Here is a 12,229-nt window from a genome sequence, read left to right on the forward strand (position 1 = left end):
CTCTTGTGGCCCAGTCTGAGGGGGCCCCCAAGGCCCCAGTGCTGGGCCGTAAGGGGTGTCAGGAGCCCAGCTGGTGATCAGTGACCTAGCAGTGCTGGTGAGGTGGGATTTGCTATCGTGGCGGAGAGGCCTCAGGTTCCCTCCTGGGCTCCAAGGGCAAAGGAAGGAGTGGGTGAGACCCAGCCATGGGGAGCCCCCCTCCCTCCACCATGGGTCTTTCCCCACAGGCCAGAGCCAGTGGAAAAAGCGGAAAAAGCACTGTGGGGAGAAGGGAAGAAGACCCATTTCCTGCTGGGGCCTTTCTGTTTTCTCTCCCAAACAGGAAGTCAGTCCCAGAAGGGGCTGAAATGCTGCCTGCCCTTTGACCCCCAGGAGCCAGGCCCTCACTGACAGCAGCCCTGAGAGCCGCCTCCCCAGGCCCCGGGCAGACCCCATTCCAGCCCGGCTGCGCTCCCGAGAACGGCAGTGAGGAGAGGGTCTGGCCTCCCCCATCAGCCTCCAAGGGAAGATCAAAGTCTCGGCGGGGGGGGGGGGGGGGGGGGGCAGACGCGGAACTGGAAGATTCTCCAGGCCTGGAATGTGCTGCCTCCCTGCTCGCAGCCTGTTGGTCCTGCGTTCGCGGTGGTGGCGGCAGCAGCTTTGGCTCACGTGATACTTTGAAAACTATATTAAACGCATTGCTAATATGAACAATGGGAAGCTTCTCAGAAAAATGAGGGTTTCCTTCTCATGAGGAATCGGCACATCGGACCACGTCAGGTTCACGCTCACACGTGACTGCAGCCGCTGGGCGGAGGGGCAGGTGCTGCCTGGCACAGGCACCTGGGCGGGCCATAGTCCCCACCGCTCCCTGCAGCCTTACTCTTCGTGCACCTCATTCACATCACTGCCCGGCCCCCGGAGGAACCTGAGGGTTTTTCCTCTGGTCCGGTCCAGTCTCTCCTTGAACAGGTGAGGGAACTGACCAAGAAGGGGAGACACTGGCCCAGGGTCAGGGTGAGGTATAGTCAGTCCAGGGACACGTGTCAGCCATGAGCTCGGAACTCTTACCGGCTCCTCGTCAACACAGGGGTGACTTCCGAGAACGGGTAACCGTGTTGAGCCACGCCGTGCACTTCACACCCGCTGAGGCAGGCGCTACCATCATCTTCCCACTTTTCACCGAGGATGCAGAGCCTCAGAGGGGGCAAGTAACTATCCCAAGGCCACACAGCTGGTTGGTGGTGATGTTGCCATTCCAGGTCCGATGGATCCGAGGCCAGAGTCCGAGCTCTCGAGGACGGCTCCCTACCCCACCTCTCCAAGGCAAGGCCCCACGTGGTGCAGCCCCTGCCCTCCCCTGCAGCCCTACCCCACTCCACTTCTCCAGAGACCCTGCAGCTCCAGCCAAGTTGCACCCCCTACTGCCACCAGCCTTGCCCCTCCCCCATCAAAGCCCCACCAGTCCTTCAAAGCTCAGCCTACTTTGTTCATTCGTAGAGTCTTAAGGGGTTGTGTACTCGTCTGCTTCTCCTGCCTGCCCCACCAGATGCTCCTGGAGGCCAGAGAATCCTGCCAGCAGCTGTCACGGTAGCCTGGACTGAGTGGGCATCTTTGAAAGAGGGAAGGGAGGAAGGAAGGAAGGACGGATGGATGGAAGGTATGGTAGAAGGCTGGAGCTGGAACAGGAAAGAGAGGGAGGGAGGGAGAAGGATGGATGGTTGGATGATATGATAGAAGTCTGAAGCTAGAACAGGAAGGAAGGAAGGAAGGAAGGAAGGAAGGAAGGAAGGAAGGAAAGGGAGGAAGGAAGGGAAGGGAGGGAGGGAGGGAGGGAGGGAGGGAGGGAGGAAGGAAGGAAGGAAGGAAAGGGGAGGGAAGGGAGGCAGGGAGGGAGGGAGATGGATGGCTTGGTAGAAGGCTGAAGCCAGAACCACCCCCCAAATCCAGCCCCACTGCAGTACCTGCAGGACTGGTCCTGGATGGGACTCTCTGCTGGTCAGATAAGAAGTCTCCCAGGGCAGAGGGCCGAGTAGGAAAGCAGCAGCAGCCCAGGGGTGGTGGTGCCAGGCCTCTCCTCACAGGCCTGGGGTGCCCAGACAGGCTAGAGAACCGGCTGGGCCAGACTGCCCCACCCAGCCCCTCCTCCCCCTGCAGGGACAGGCTGGGGGCTCTGGAGTCAGTCCTCTGAAGGCTCGGCCTCCTGACGTCATTTTGCCAACCCGACTCTACTGGGCAGCCCCCAGGGTCACCTGCATTGAGATCCGTACCGTACAGGGAGTGACCCTCCCCCCTGCGCCCGAGCCCTCCAGATAAACATGGTATTGGGCCCCAGCCCCTTCCAATTGTCTGTCTGCTGGCTTCTATCCCTCTGGGCTTTCATTTCCCGATCTGAAAATGAGGACAATAGCACCTGGGTTGTCCAAACCCACGTCCAACAATACGACTTTACTGTTAGTATTGTTTTCCTGGCTTTCCCTATGCTCTGCATTCCCTCCCAAGAATCCAGTGCCCTGTCTGCCTGGGGCCTGCCAGCCACCCTGGGCACCCCTCTGGGGCAGCGGGAGGGACCTCAGACGCAGAGGCAGCACCCATCAACCAGCTGCAGCTCTCGGCACCCCCCCCCCCAGCTCCTCCGCCTACTAATTGCAGGGTTGCAAGATGCCAGCTGCCTCCCAGGCCCCAGTCGGGCTCCTCCCAATGGAGCGGGGCTCCCCGGAAAGCCTCCCAGTTCTCCTCCAACCCCACAGACCCAGCTGCATTGGGGGTTGTCTCCATGGTGCTCGGGCCACCCCCACTTCCGCAGGAGGTAGCCTTCCTCTGTGGCTTTCCCCTTTCCCAGGCTTCCTGAAGTCAGAGAGGAGCATCCTAGCCTCCCCTTCCCCCACTCAAGAACTAGCCGTGGCTCCCCACTGCTAGACAAATACAGCCTCACTCCACATCCTGGCCCTGGGAGTGCTCTCTACATGCCCTTAAGCACGTGCCCCAAGTGGCCTTGGTTTCAGGTCCCTGTGACTCTACGATAAAGTCCAGACGGGCCCCTTGCTGTGGCCTCTCTCCCATCCCCACTGGCTTTGCCAGCACTGTCTCCACACCTACATCAGTGGCCTGGGACTGCGTGACAGTTCCTGGCAAGCTGCTCACACCTGGCCCTCCAGCTCTGAGGGCCCAGGTCCTGCCTCTGGGAATCTGGATCTCCCCAGGAGGGAGGGAGAGGGTCCTTCAGAGCTGACGCCCTCCGCCAGCTGTCATTTCATGTTTATATAGGTGCACAAGGGCATGATGGGGAAAACGAGGCCCAGAGAGGGAAGGGACCAGCCAGGAGAGGACAGGGCTGGGACTGGAACCCAGGCAAATCTAAAGGCCGTTGTTCTCAGCTACAGCCGTCAGCACAGGGCTGAGCCGGTTCAGAGCAGGCAGGAGGGAGGCAGGAGGGAGCTAATGATGGAAAGAACCTCTGACATCAAGCCCTCTTCCCTTCAGAGACTCTGCAAGGCCCTCTCTCATCCAGCAGCCCACTTCATCCTCTAAGGTAGGCAGCTCAGAGTTGGGGATCTCACTACCTAGATGGGTAAACTGAGGTTTAGAGAGCGAAGTGTGACCTGGGACTCCCTGGGCCCTTTTAATAGGGTTGTGACCCTTCAGTCCTTTAACCTCCTCCATTATTATAATAACTGGAGACAGCACAGCCAAACAGATGTGCATTCACCTTTACCACTAATAGGCAGGAAGCTCTGCCTCCCTGGGCCTCAGTTTCCACAGATGTACCATGGGGTGCCGTAGGGATTAGAAAGCACGTTTGCCAAGCTCCCAGCATGAGGTTCAGCTCCCAGCAGGACTGTTCGCTTTTGTCCCAGGACCCTGCCACGTCTGTGTGGAAGGCCAGTGCACCTGTCCGTACGGGGTGGGGACCTTTGTCGGGGATCTGCCTCTGCCTGCATGTACCACCCACCCAGCCACGCTCCACTCCCCCTGCCCTCTGTCCAATCTCAGGAAGTTCCACCTGACCACCCACCCAGTTGCCCAGGTATCTTGATTTCAGGATGGAATGGGGTTCAGCGGGGTCGCACTGGAAAGCAAAGGCAGCTTTGTCTGTTCCTGGACCACAGCCTCCCCGCCACCAACCCCACCCTGTTGGCTGAAATGATGTGTGTAACAAAATCCCTGGAGATTTGGCCGGTGGGCGTCTCTTACCAGATGAAGTTTATCTGATCACCCCGTTCCCCCCAAGGGCTGACCAGAGGAAGCTGCCAAGCTAAGGAGGACAGAGAAAAAAGGGGCCACACCAGGCAGTCGGCCTCTTGTTTCTTTTGATGCTCATGGCAGCCCAGTGAGGCATCACAATTATTCTCCCACCTCACTGGGTGAGAAAACTGAGGCTGAGGCCCCCAGCAGCTTCCCCAGGTGTCACAGCAACTAAGAGGCAGGATTTGAACCAGGGCCACCACTGTCCGGAACAGACGCTGGGACCTCTGTACCGGCGGCTCCTGGTGCACTTTGCAAGTAACAGGTGCCCCTCCCCGGCCTCCGGGCCCTCCGAGGTCCGCGTGGCGTCCCCTTCCTCTCTTGCCATGTCCCTCTCATTCACTGTGTCCCAGCCCACTGGCCGCCTGTTTACTCCTTCAGCGCCCCAAACCCGTTCCCGCCTCCAGTCTGCAGGCACGCTGTTCCTTCTGCCCTGAAACATCTTCCCCTCCTTCACATCCTTCCCTGGCTCCTCTAGCCACACAGATATTCCCTCTCCTATGCCCATTAACCTCCATCCCAGTCCCTTGACATTGATTTTTCTGGATGACTTCTCCTTTTGTAATTGCCCATTTATTCACCTGGCCGGTGCTGACTTCCTGCTCCCCTGTCAGCCAGTGAATTCTCTGAGGGCTAGAATTCTTGGTCCTTTTTAGTCACCTTCGTATCCCCCAGTGCCTACGCCTGCCACACAGCAGGACCTCACTGAGTGTTCAACGAACGAATGAATGAATGAGTGAATGGAGGAACGAATGAATGAATGACCTTCCGTGCTCCATCTCAGGCGTCTGCTCTGGGTGGCCCAAGGCCAGTCCCAGAGGTTCAGGTCGGTCAAAGGCAGCAAGAGACGAAGTTATAAACCAGAGCAGGCAGATGGAGTGTGCAAAGTTTTTTGAGAGGAAACTCAAAGATGCGGTGCTATTAAAAATTGATATTTCAATGAGATAATCCCGCTCCTAGGCTTTTAATTGATTGTCTAAAAAGCCTTCCTCTGTTGTTATGCTTCTTTATTTGCAGGGACCATTAATTTTTCTATGGACGATCAAACCCAGATAGAGTGGAAGGGCTACCGCACACCTGATCCCAAAACAGTAACCAAGGAGCCAGGGACAACATCTGGGGGTCGACCAGGACAGGTGAGATGGCCATGGCGCTAGCCTTGGCTCTAGATGCTGGGGGAAGGGGAAGCCACTGCACGTCCTGAACACACACGTGCACCTGCCACTGCCCCTGGCCCCCCGGCGGTTTGGGAAGGGAGGAGGAGCAGGTAGGGGCTCTGCAAGGATGCTGGGCAACCACCGTGAGGCAGAGCCCGCTCTGGGAGTGGGGACCCCTGGGATTCCCCCCTTGCCACCGGTGGCCAGTCCTCCACCACCCCGGGCCTCTGTTCCCCCTCTGTCCCTTGCAGGGCGTGGCTAGAGGTGGACAAGGAAGAGCAGGAGGGTGGGAGGCAGGACATCTAAGGTCTGTCATTTCTTCCCTAAAAGGGTGACAATGGCACCGGTCTCAATGGGAGGCTTTGAGGCCCAAGCACAGAGCCAGGAAGGGCCACGGTTGCTCACACTGTTGTTAACCTCAGCATTCCTCTCCTGGCTCTATGGGCAGCCCTCAGATCTGCACCCCCTAGCCCACGGTGACCTTGGCCACCGCCTTTCCCTTTCCTCTGGCTCTGAATCAGCCTTTGTGCTCTTCTGCAAAGCTTGTGGCCGCAAAGGTGTTCTGTGCACACCCGTCTGCCGGATCTCTGGCCGCATCTGCTTCTTCCCCCTGCCCTGTCCATCCACTCCGTCAGCCTGCCAGGCAGCCTCAGAGAGGCCCCAGAGGGTCCCAGCTACAGTGGCAGTGAACCAGGGCTGGGCTGGGCTGCGCTGGGTTGGGCTGGCCCTTGGCTCTTTCTTAACTGACACACCCACGAGCTGGCGTCCCTCACCTCCTTTCTGCTGCTCCATACCCCTAACACACCTCTTTTCTAGACGGGAGAGACCGCCAAGGAAGGCTGGCTTCATGGGCCTGTGCCCTGTGCAGTCACACTGGGCCCTGTCCTTGGAAGGACCTCATGCTTGCTTTAATGCTCTGTTGTTGCCAGCTTGCAATGAGCAATTCTAAAGGGAGCCCCACATTTTCATTTTGCACTAGGTGTCGTAGCAGGGAACTTGTCGCTGCCAAGGGACCAATCTGCTTCAGGGAATGGCCAGGGGGTGGGTCCCCAGGACAGAGCACCCCTGGCTTTAGACATCACTGAAGGTCCGGCCTTATCCCCACATCTTTCCCCCGACCTTACCCATGTCTCCCCCACTGAGAAGCCCTCCTGGCTCTCACCACTCCGCCAGAGGACGAGCACAATCGTGGGGAATGACTTCTCCAGGCATCTCTCTGTCTCCGACTTGGGGTGGGGGCTCACAGAGAGGCAAGGGGGTCCTCAAATCTACGTGTTTCCCCCAGATAGGTACGACTCCTGTCAAGCGGAAGCACGGATGCCTCAGAGCAGATGAGGCACAGGTTCATTTAAACGATTCGTGGAATTCATTATAGCCTTTGGTCAATATGCGTTTTCTTCAGGCAGTGGACACAACCGTGTTGGCCTTATGTGTACTGGGAAAGTTTTCTCCGGTGTATGTCCCCGAGGGGCAAAGGGGTAGAAATCCTCCGCACGGCAAACTGGCACAATGCAAGAAAAACCGGTCACATGTAGAACCCTATCCTAAGGAAGGCTGCAGGGTGAGTGAAAAATGAGATTTGAATGTAGCACACAACGTGGGCTTGGTTTTCTCTCCGCACGTGTGGAAGAATCGACACCATGGTGTTAGTCTCTGGATCTTTCTTTTTTCTTTTCTTTATTTTTATTTTATTTACTTATGTATGTATGTATGTATGTATGTATGTATGTATGTATGTATTTATTTATTTTTGAAAGAGAGAGAGAGAGAGAGAGCAAGCATGGCAGGGGCAGAGAGAGAAAGGTAGAGAGAGAATCCCAAGCAGGCTCTGCACTGTCAGCACAGAGCCCGATGCGAGCTCAATCCCACAAACTGTGAGATCGTGACCTGAGCCGAGATCAAGAGTCTGACACTTAACCGACTGAGCCACCCAGATGCCCAGGTTTTTCTTCTTTCTTATCCCTGACTCTCTTGGCTCCCAGTGGCTAGTCACCAAGGAGTCAGAGACGCTTGACTTCCTGAGGATCCCTCAGATCTGTCCCCTGCCACCACCCCTGTCACTCCCCTAGCCATACCACCTCTCACCTGCAAAACTTGTCTTCCCTTCCTGTCTTGCTCCCCACAATTCCATTCAGGCCCCTCCATCTATCCTCTCAGGGCAGCCAGAAGGATTTTTTTCAACATGCAGATTGGATCCTGTCTCCTTCCCTGTTTGAAAAGCTTTGACTTGGGACACCTGGGTGGCTCAGTTGTTTCAGCATCCCACTTCAGCTCGGGTCATGATCTTGCGGTCCATGAGTTCAAGCCCCGCAGCAGGCTCTGTGCTGACAGCTCAGAGCCTGGAGCCTGCTTCGGATACTGTGTCTCCGTCTGTCTCTGCCTCTCCCCTGCTCATACACTCACCCCCTCTCTGTCTCTCAAAAATAAACAAACATTGAAAAAAGATTTTTTTTTAACCCTTGACAAATTCTCCATTTCTATTAAGATGGACACCAAACCCTTGAACTGGCCTTCAAGACTCTGTGTGGCCAGCCGCACCTAGCACCACACTGCCCCTGTTCCCTCTGTGTTTCAACCACTCTGGCCTCCTCCCACAGTCTTATACAGAGCAGGATCTCTTGTGCCACAGGGCCTTTGCATGTGCAGTTCCGCCCGTCCCAGAACACCCTCCCTCCCCTCTTCACCTAGTTAACTCACTCTTTTGCTTTCATCACTTCCTCTGTCCTCTGTACACCTTCCTAGACATGTCAGCTCTCCCCATCTCTTCTGGCCCCAGATAACCCCTCCCTCACCCTCTCTGCCCTTCCCACAGTTGCAGCTGTGACTGAGTTTTTAGATCAATGCCTATCACTTTCACTAGACCATGAACTCCTCAAGGGCCAGGTTGTTCTTGTTGTGTCCAGTGCTTGGCACAGAGTAGGTGCTCACATGTTTGTTGAATGAGCCAATGAACCAGTGAGGGAGGGAAGGCTGACCCAAGCACTCAGCCTCCCTCCATTGCTGGCTAGCGTGCCTGTCCAGGGAACAGCTTGTCAGACCTATTAGCATATCACACGAGTGTTCAGGAAGGCGGCCCAGAGAGAAGTGGCCTCAGACAGAGCTGTGCACGGGGAGGCGGGGCTGGAATTCTGCCTCCTTCCTGAGAGCAGCTCTCTGCATCCATCGGAAATCGCCCCTGGCCCAGCCTCCTTTGGAGGAAGCGGAGGGAGCGAGGGGGCCCCATCTCCTTCCTCTCCACCCCCCTCCTGGTCATTCCCCTTTGATGTGAAGTTTCCTGGGGAGGCTGGTTTGTGTCACTGTGGAGCTGGGGGAGAGAGACAGTCTGGGGCCTCGTCTTAACTGGTGAACTGGCCCAGATCTTCGTGCTCTCCTACAGCAGAGAAGCGGGAGTTCCCACAAATGCCATCCTCCCCCAACAACATTTGAAAAGAATCCACCAATCTGATGATGGTGGTGGTTTGCCTGGGGGTTCCGGGGACTCCTCCAGCCTCCAGATCCCATCTCATATGACACTGGCTCTGCCGAGCCCACCCTTTCCCACCCCCCCCCACCCCCTGCCGGGAGCAGACCTGGGGATGGGGGTGGGGTGGGGTGAGGGACTTGCAGGTGGCCCCCTGGGGGACCACCATGGAGCAAAGACTCCCATCTTTCTAGGTCATGTCAAGGCCCCAAGAAACAGAGACCCCACAGTCTCTAGTTCAAGTTCTGACATGGCTACCTCATCTTGAACTGATTCCTCTATTTACCGGGCCTCAGTTTTTCTACCCGGGAAATGGGGACTGTGATTGACACTCTGGATTGCCACTGCAAGGTTCAAAGGCTAGTACGGTGTTTTCCCCAGTGTCAACGCACATCACCACAGCGAACAGGATGATGTGGGTCACACTCCGCTAAACAGCCCGAACCAACATGGGTTGTGCAATGAGAAAGCAATTCTCTGCTCATTTTTCTTTTCATCCTTTGCCGACTTGCCAAGGAAAGTCTCAGACAAGCGGTAGGTAGTGTGGGTTCAGTACCAACTTGCTCAGCTCCTTTTTAACAGGAGCCTGTCAGGCAGGCAATGTGAGCCAGCGCACATTTAATGCGTTTGTTTTATTTTTGAGGTATTTTATCGATACTGATTGTTCTCAAAGCAAAAGAAAAATGTGAGTGGATTTCAAATATTGAGCAAATAACAGTACAGGAGATGCTTGAATTGGGCCCAAAATCACGTGGTTGGAGTGGCTGGGGCTGGGGAAATACTGCGGTAGTGTGGATGGAAATACTCTGTAAGCTGTCAAGTGATGTGCAAACACGGAGCAGGGGCGAGGGACCCGGAAGGGTCAACGCCGGAGAAGGGCTTTGCAGTTCCTGGGAGAAAATCTCAGGGCACTGTTTATGATTTAAAAATAGTAACACGTGATAACATTCTGGGCACCAGGTGCTGGGCAGATACTTCCACAGATAGTATTTTATGTAACCTTCCATTCGGGGGGCCGGGGGGGGGGGTGCGGAAATTGAGTTTCCAGATGGTGAAGGGTCTTGCAACAGAGCCGGGATCGTCCCCCAGGTGCTTCCCTGCCTCTGTCCTCAGGATTTCCAAGTGTCTTGGAATGCTCCCTCTTTCCTGCCCGCTCCCCACCAGTGGGCACCTGGGTCTGGCCCTGAGGCCTGGGTTGTCCCCGGCACCCAGACGGGTAATCAGAGTCCAGTGGATAAGTCTCCCAGAGCACTGTGCCCACACCCCGCCCCCAAACAACCCACTCGAAGCGGGGGCGGGGGGAGGGAGTGGCAGAGGGAATAATCACATCCCTTAATTCCAACTAACGGCTTTTGTACTTAAATAATTTAAAAAAATTTTTTTTAATGTTTATTTACTTTTGAGAGACAGAGTGCATGCGAGCAGGGGAGAGGCAGAGAGAGTAGGAGACACAGAATCCGAAGCAGGCTCCAGGCTCTGAGCTGTCAGCACGGAGCCCGATGTGGGGCTCAAATTCACAGACCACGAGATCATGACCTGAGCCAAAGTCAGATGCTTAACCGACTGAGCCACTCAGGTGCCCCTGAATTTTTCAATTAAAAAATTACCGGGGTGCCTGAGTGGCTCAGTCGGTTAAGCATCCAACTCTTGATATCGGCTCAGGTCACAATCTCACACTTTGTGAGTTCTGGCCCCACGATGGGCTCTGTGTCAGCACAGAGCCTGCTTAGAATTTTCTCTTCCTCTGTCTCTGCCCCTACCCCAGTCATGCTCTCTCTCTCAAAATAAATAAACTTAAAAAAAAATTTTTTTTTTTAAAAAGATAGAAAAATTCACATGTGGCCATTGTAGGAAACTTCAAAAACTAACAGGCAAAAATAAATACTCTGGACGAGGACTATAACCTGTTTGAGGAACACCCCACGGGCAGGATCCTGTTCCAAGGGCTTTGTATGTATTTCCTCAGAATTTATCACCCCCACTGTACAGACAGCAAAACTGAGGCACAGAGAAGCTAGGGAAGTTACCCAAGCAGTGAAAGCAAAGCTTGAACGAGTTGGTCGGTTCCAGAGCCTACATACTTAAGCCACGGCCCTTCTCTGCCTGGGGCCCTCCTGTGCAGAGAACAGTCTCTCAAGCAGGCCATGTGGGGTTTGCAACCCCTCCCCCCATCAGTCTCCACTGTAGCGGCTCAAGTTCATTCCCTCCCAGACACACTGGGCCACGAGCAACTGAAAACCCTGATGATGCTCAGGCAAAAAGCAATGCTCGTCTCCCAACCTAGAAAGAGTGTTGGCTGCAGAATAAAAAAAGTCAGAAAACAAAATCAGTCTGCCTGGTGGGGCCAGAGTGGCTGGTGAGCTCAGCAGGCTTTGGGCTAAAGGAGCTAATAAAGCCAACACAGCAGGAGACCAGGATGCTGCCCAGCCCTGCCCCCGCCCCAGGCCCAGCATCGGAGCCCACTGAACGGGGCTGGAGCCGCTGGCTGTGAGCTGGAGAGCTGTGCCCACTTGTGTGCCACCCTCACTGAACCTCCCCTGGCCGACACTGGAGGACAGAGCAGGGCATTCACTCATAAATTTGATTTTAAGCATGAGGGCCATCAGGTTCCGGGAGGGGAAAGGATTTGCCAATGGCCTCACAGCCAGAGGTCTGCAGGCTCCATTAAAAAAAAAAAAAATCTTTTTTTAACGTTTATTCATTTTTAAGAGACAGTGAGCAGGGGAGGGGCAGAGAGAGAGACACACACACACACACACAGAATCCGAAGCAGGCTCCAGGCTCTGAGCTGTCAGCACAGAGCCGCATGCAGGGCTTGAACCCACAAACCATGAGATCGTGACCTGAGCCTGAGCCAACGTCGGAAGCCCAACCGACTGAGCCACCCAGCCACCCCTGTAGGCAATATTTAAAAAGGCTTTTCCCCGAGATTCACAGCAGCCCAGCCTCCCCTACCTGCACCTACCCCCAAGGGTTGAACGAACACCTCCTTCGGACAACGTCTGAGTTCAGATTTGGAAACTTGATCTTAAAAAGATTGTTCAGAGTAGTATTTTGCAAATATGTAATTTTAGGTAGCATGTGGATGAAACAGTTGCATATTTTGGGATGTGATATATATATATGTGTATGTGTGTACAATCTGTTGTGAAATGTTCTATTGCGATATGGGTATGTGTGTGTGTTTTTTTTAATTTATTTTTTATTTTTTTTTAATTTTGGAGAGGGAGAGAACAGGGGAGAATGGCAGAGGGGGAGAGAGAGAGAGAGAGAGAAAGAAAGAAAGAATCTCAAGCAGGCTCTGTGCTTAGCATGGAGTCCAGTGTGTGGCTTGATCCCACGACCCCAGGATCATGGCCTACCTGAGCTGAAATCAAGAATCAGATGC

The 12,229-nt window shown here is 54.9% G+C and overlaps 1 long non-coding RNA gene across 2 annotated transcripts; it reads left to right on the forward strand.

Moving 5' to 3' along the window:
* The first annotated feature begins 471 nt into the window (after positions 1-471).
* Positions 472-8,876, forward strand: LOC147573442 (uncharacterized). 2 transcript variants are annotated; one of them, XR_015244778.1, is made up of 6 exons: positions 472-951; positions 1,070-1,639; positions 3,465-3,511; positions 3,837-4,006; positions 5,242-5,360; positions 6,784-8,876. It is a non-coding gene; the product is annotated as an uncharacterized LOC147573442 (long non-coding RNA). The 2 variants fall into 2 exon arrangements; XR_015244777.1 differs by having other exon boundaries at positions 472-1,639.
* Positions 8,877-12,229: the final 3,353 nt, after the last annotated feature.

The sequence above is a fragment of the Puma concolor genome, chromosome E2 (assembly GCF_028749965.1).
Source record: "Puma concolor isolate L17-30 chromosome E2, mPumCon1.1.hap2, whole genome shotgun sequence".
Classification (NCBI taxonomy): Eukaryota; Metazoa; Chordata; class Mammalia; order Carnivora; family Felidae; genus Puma; species Puma concolor.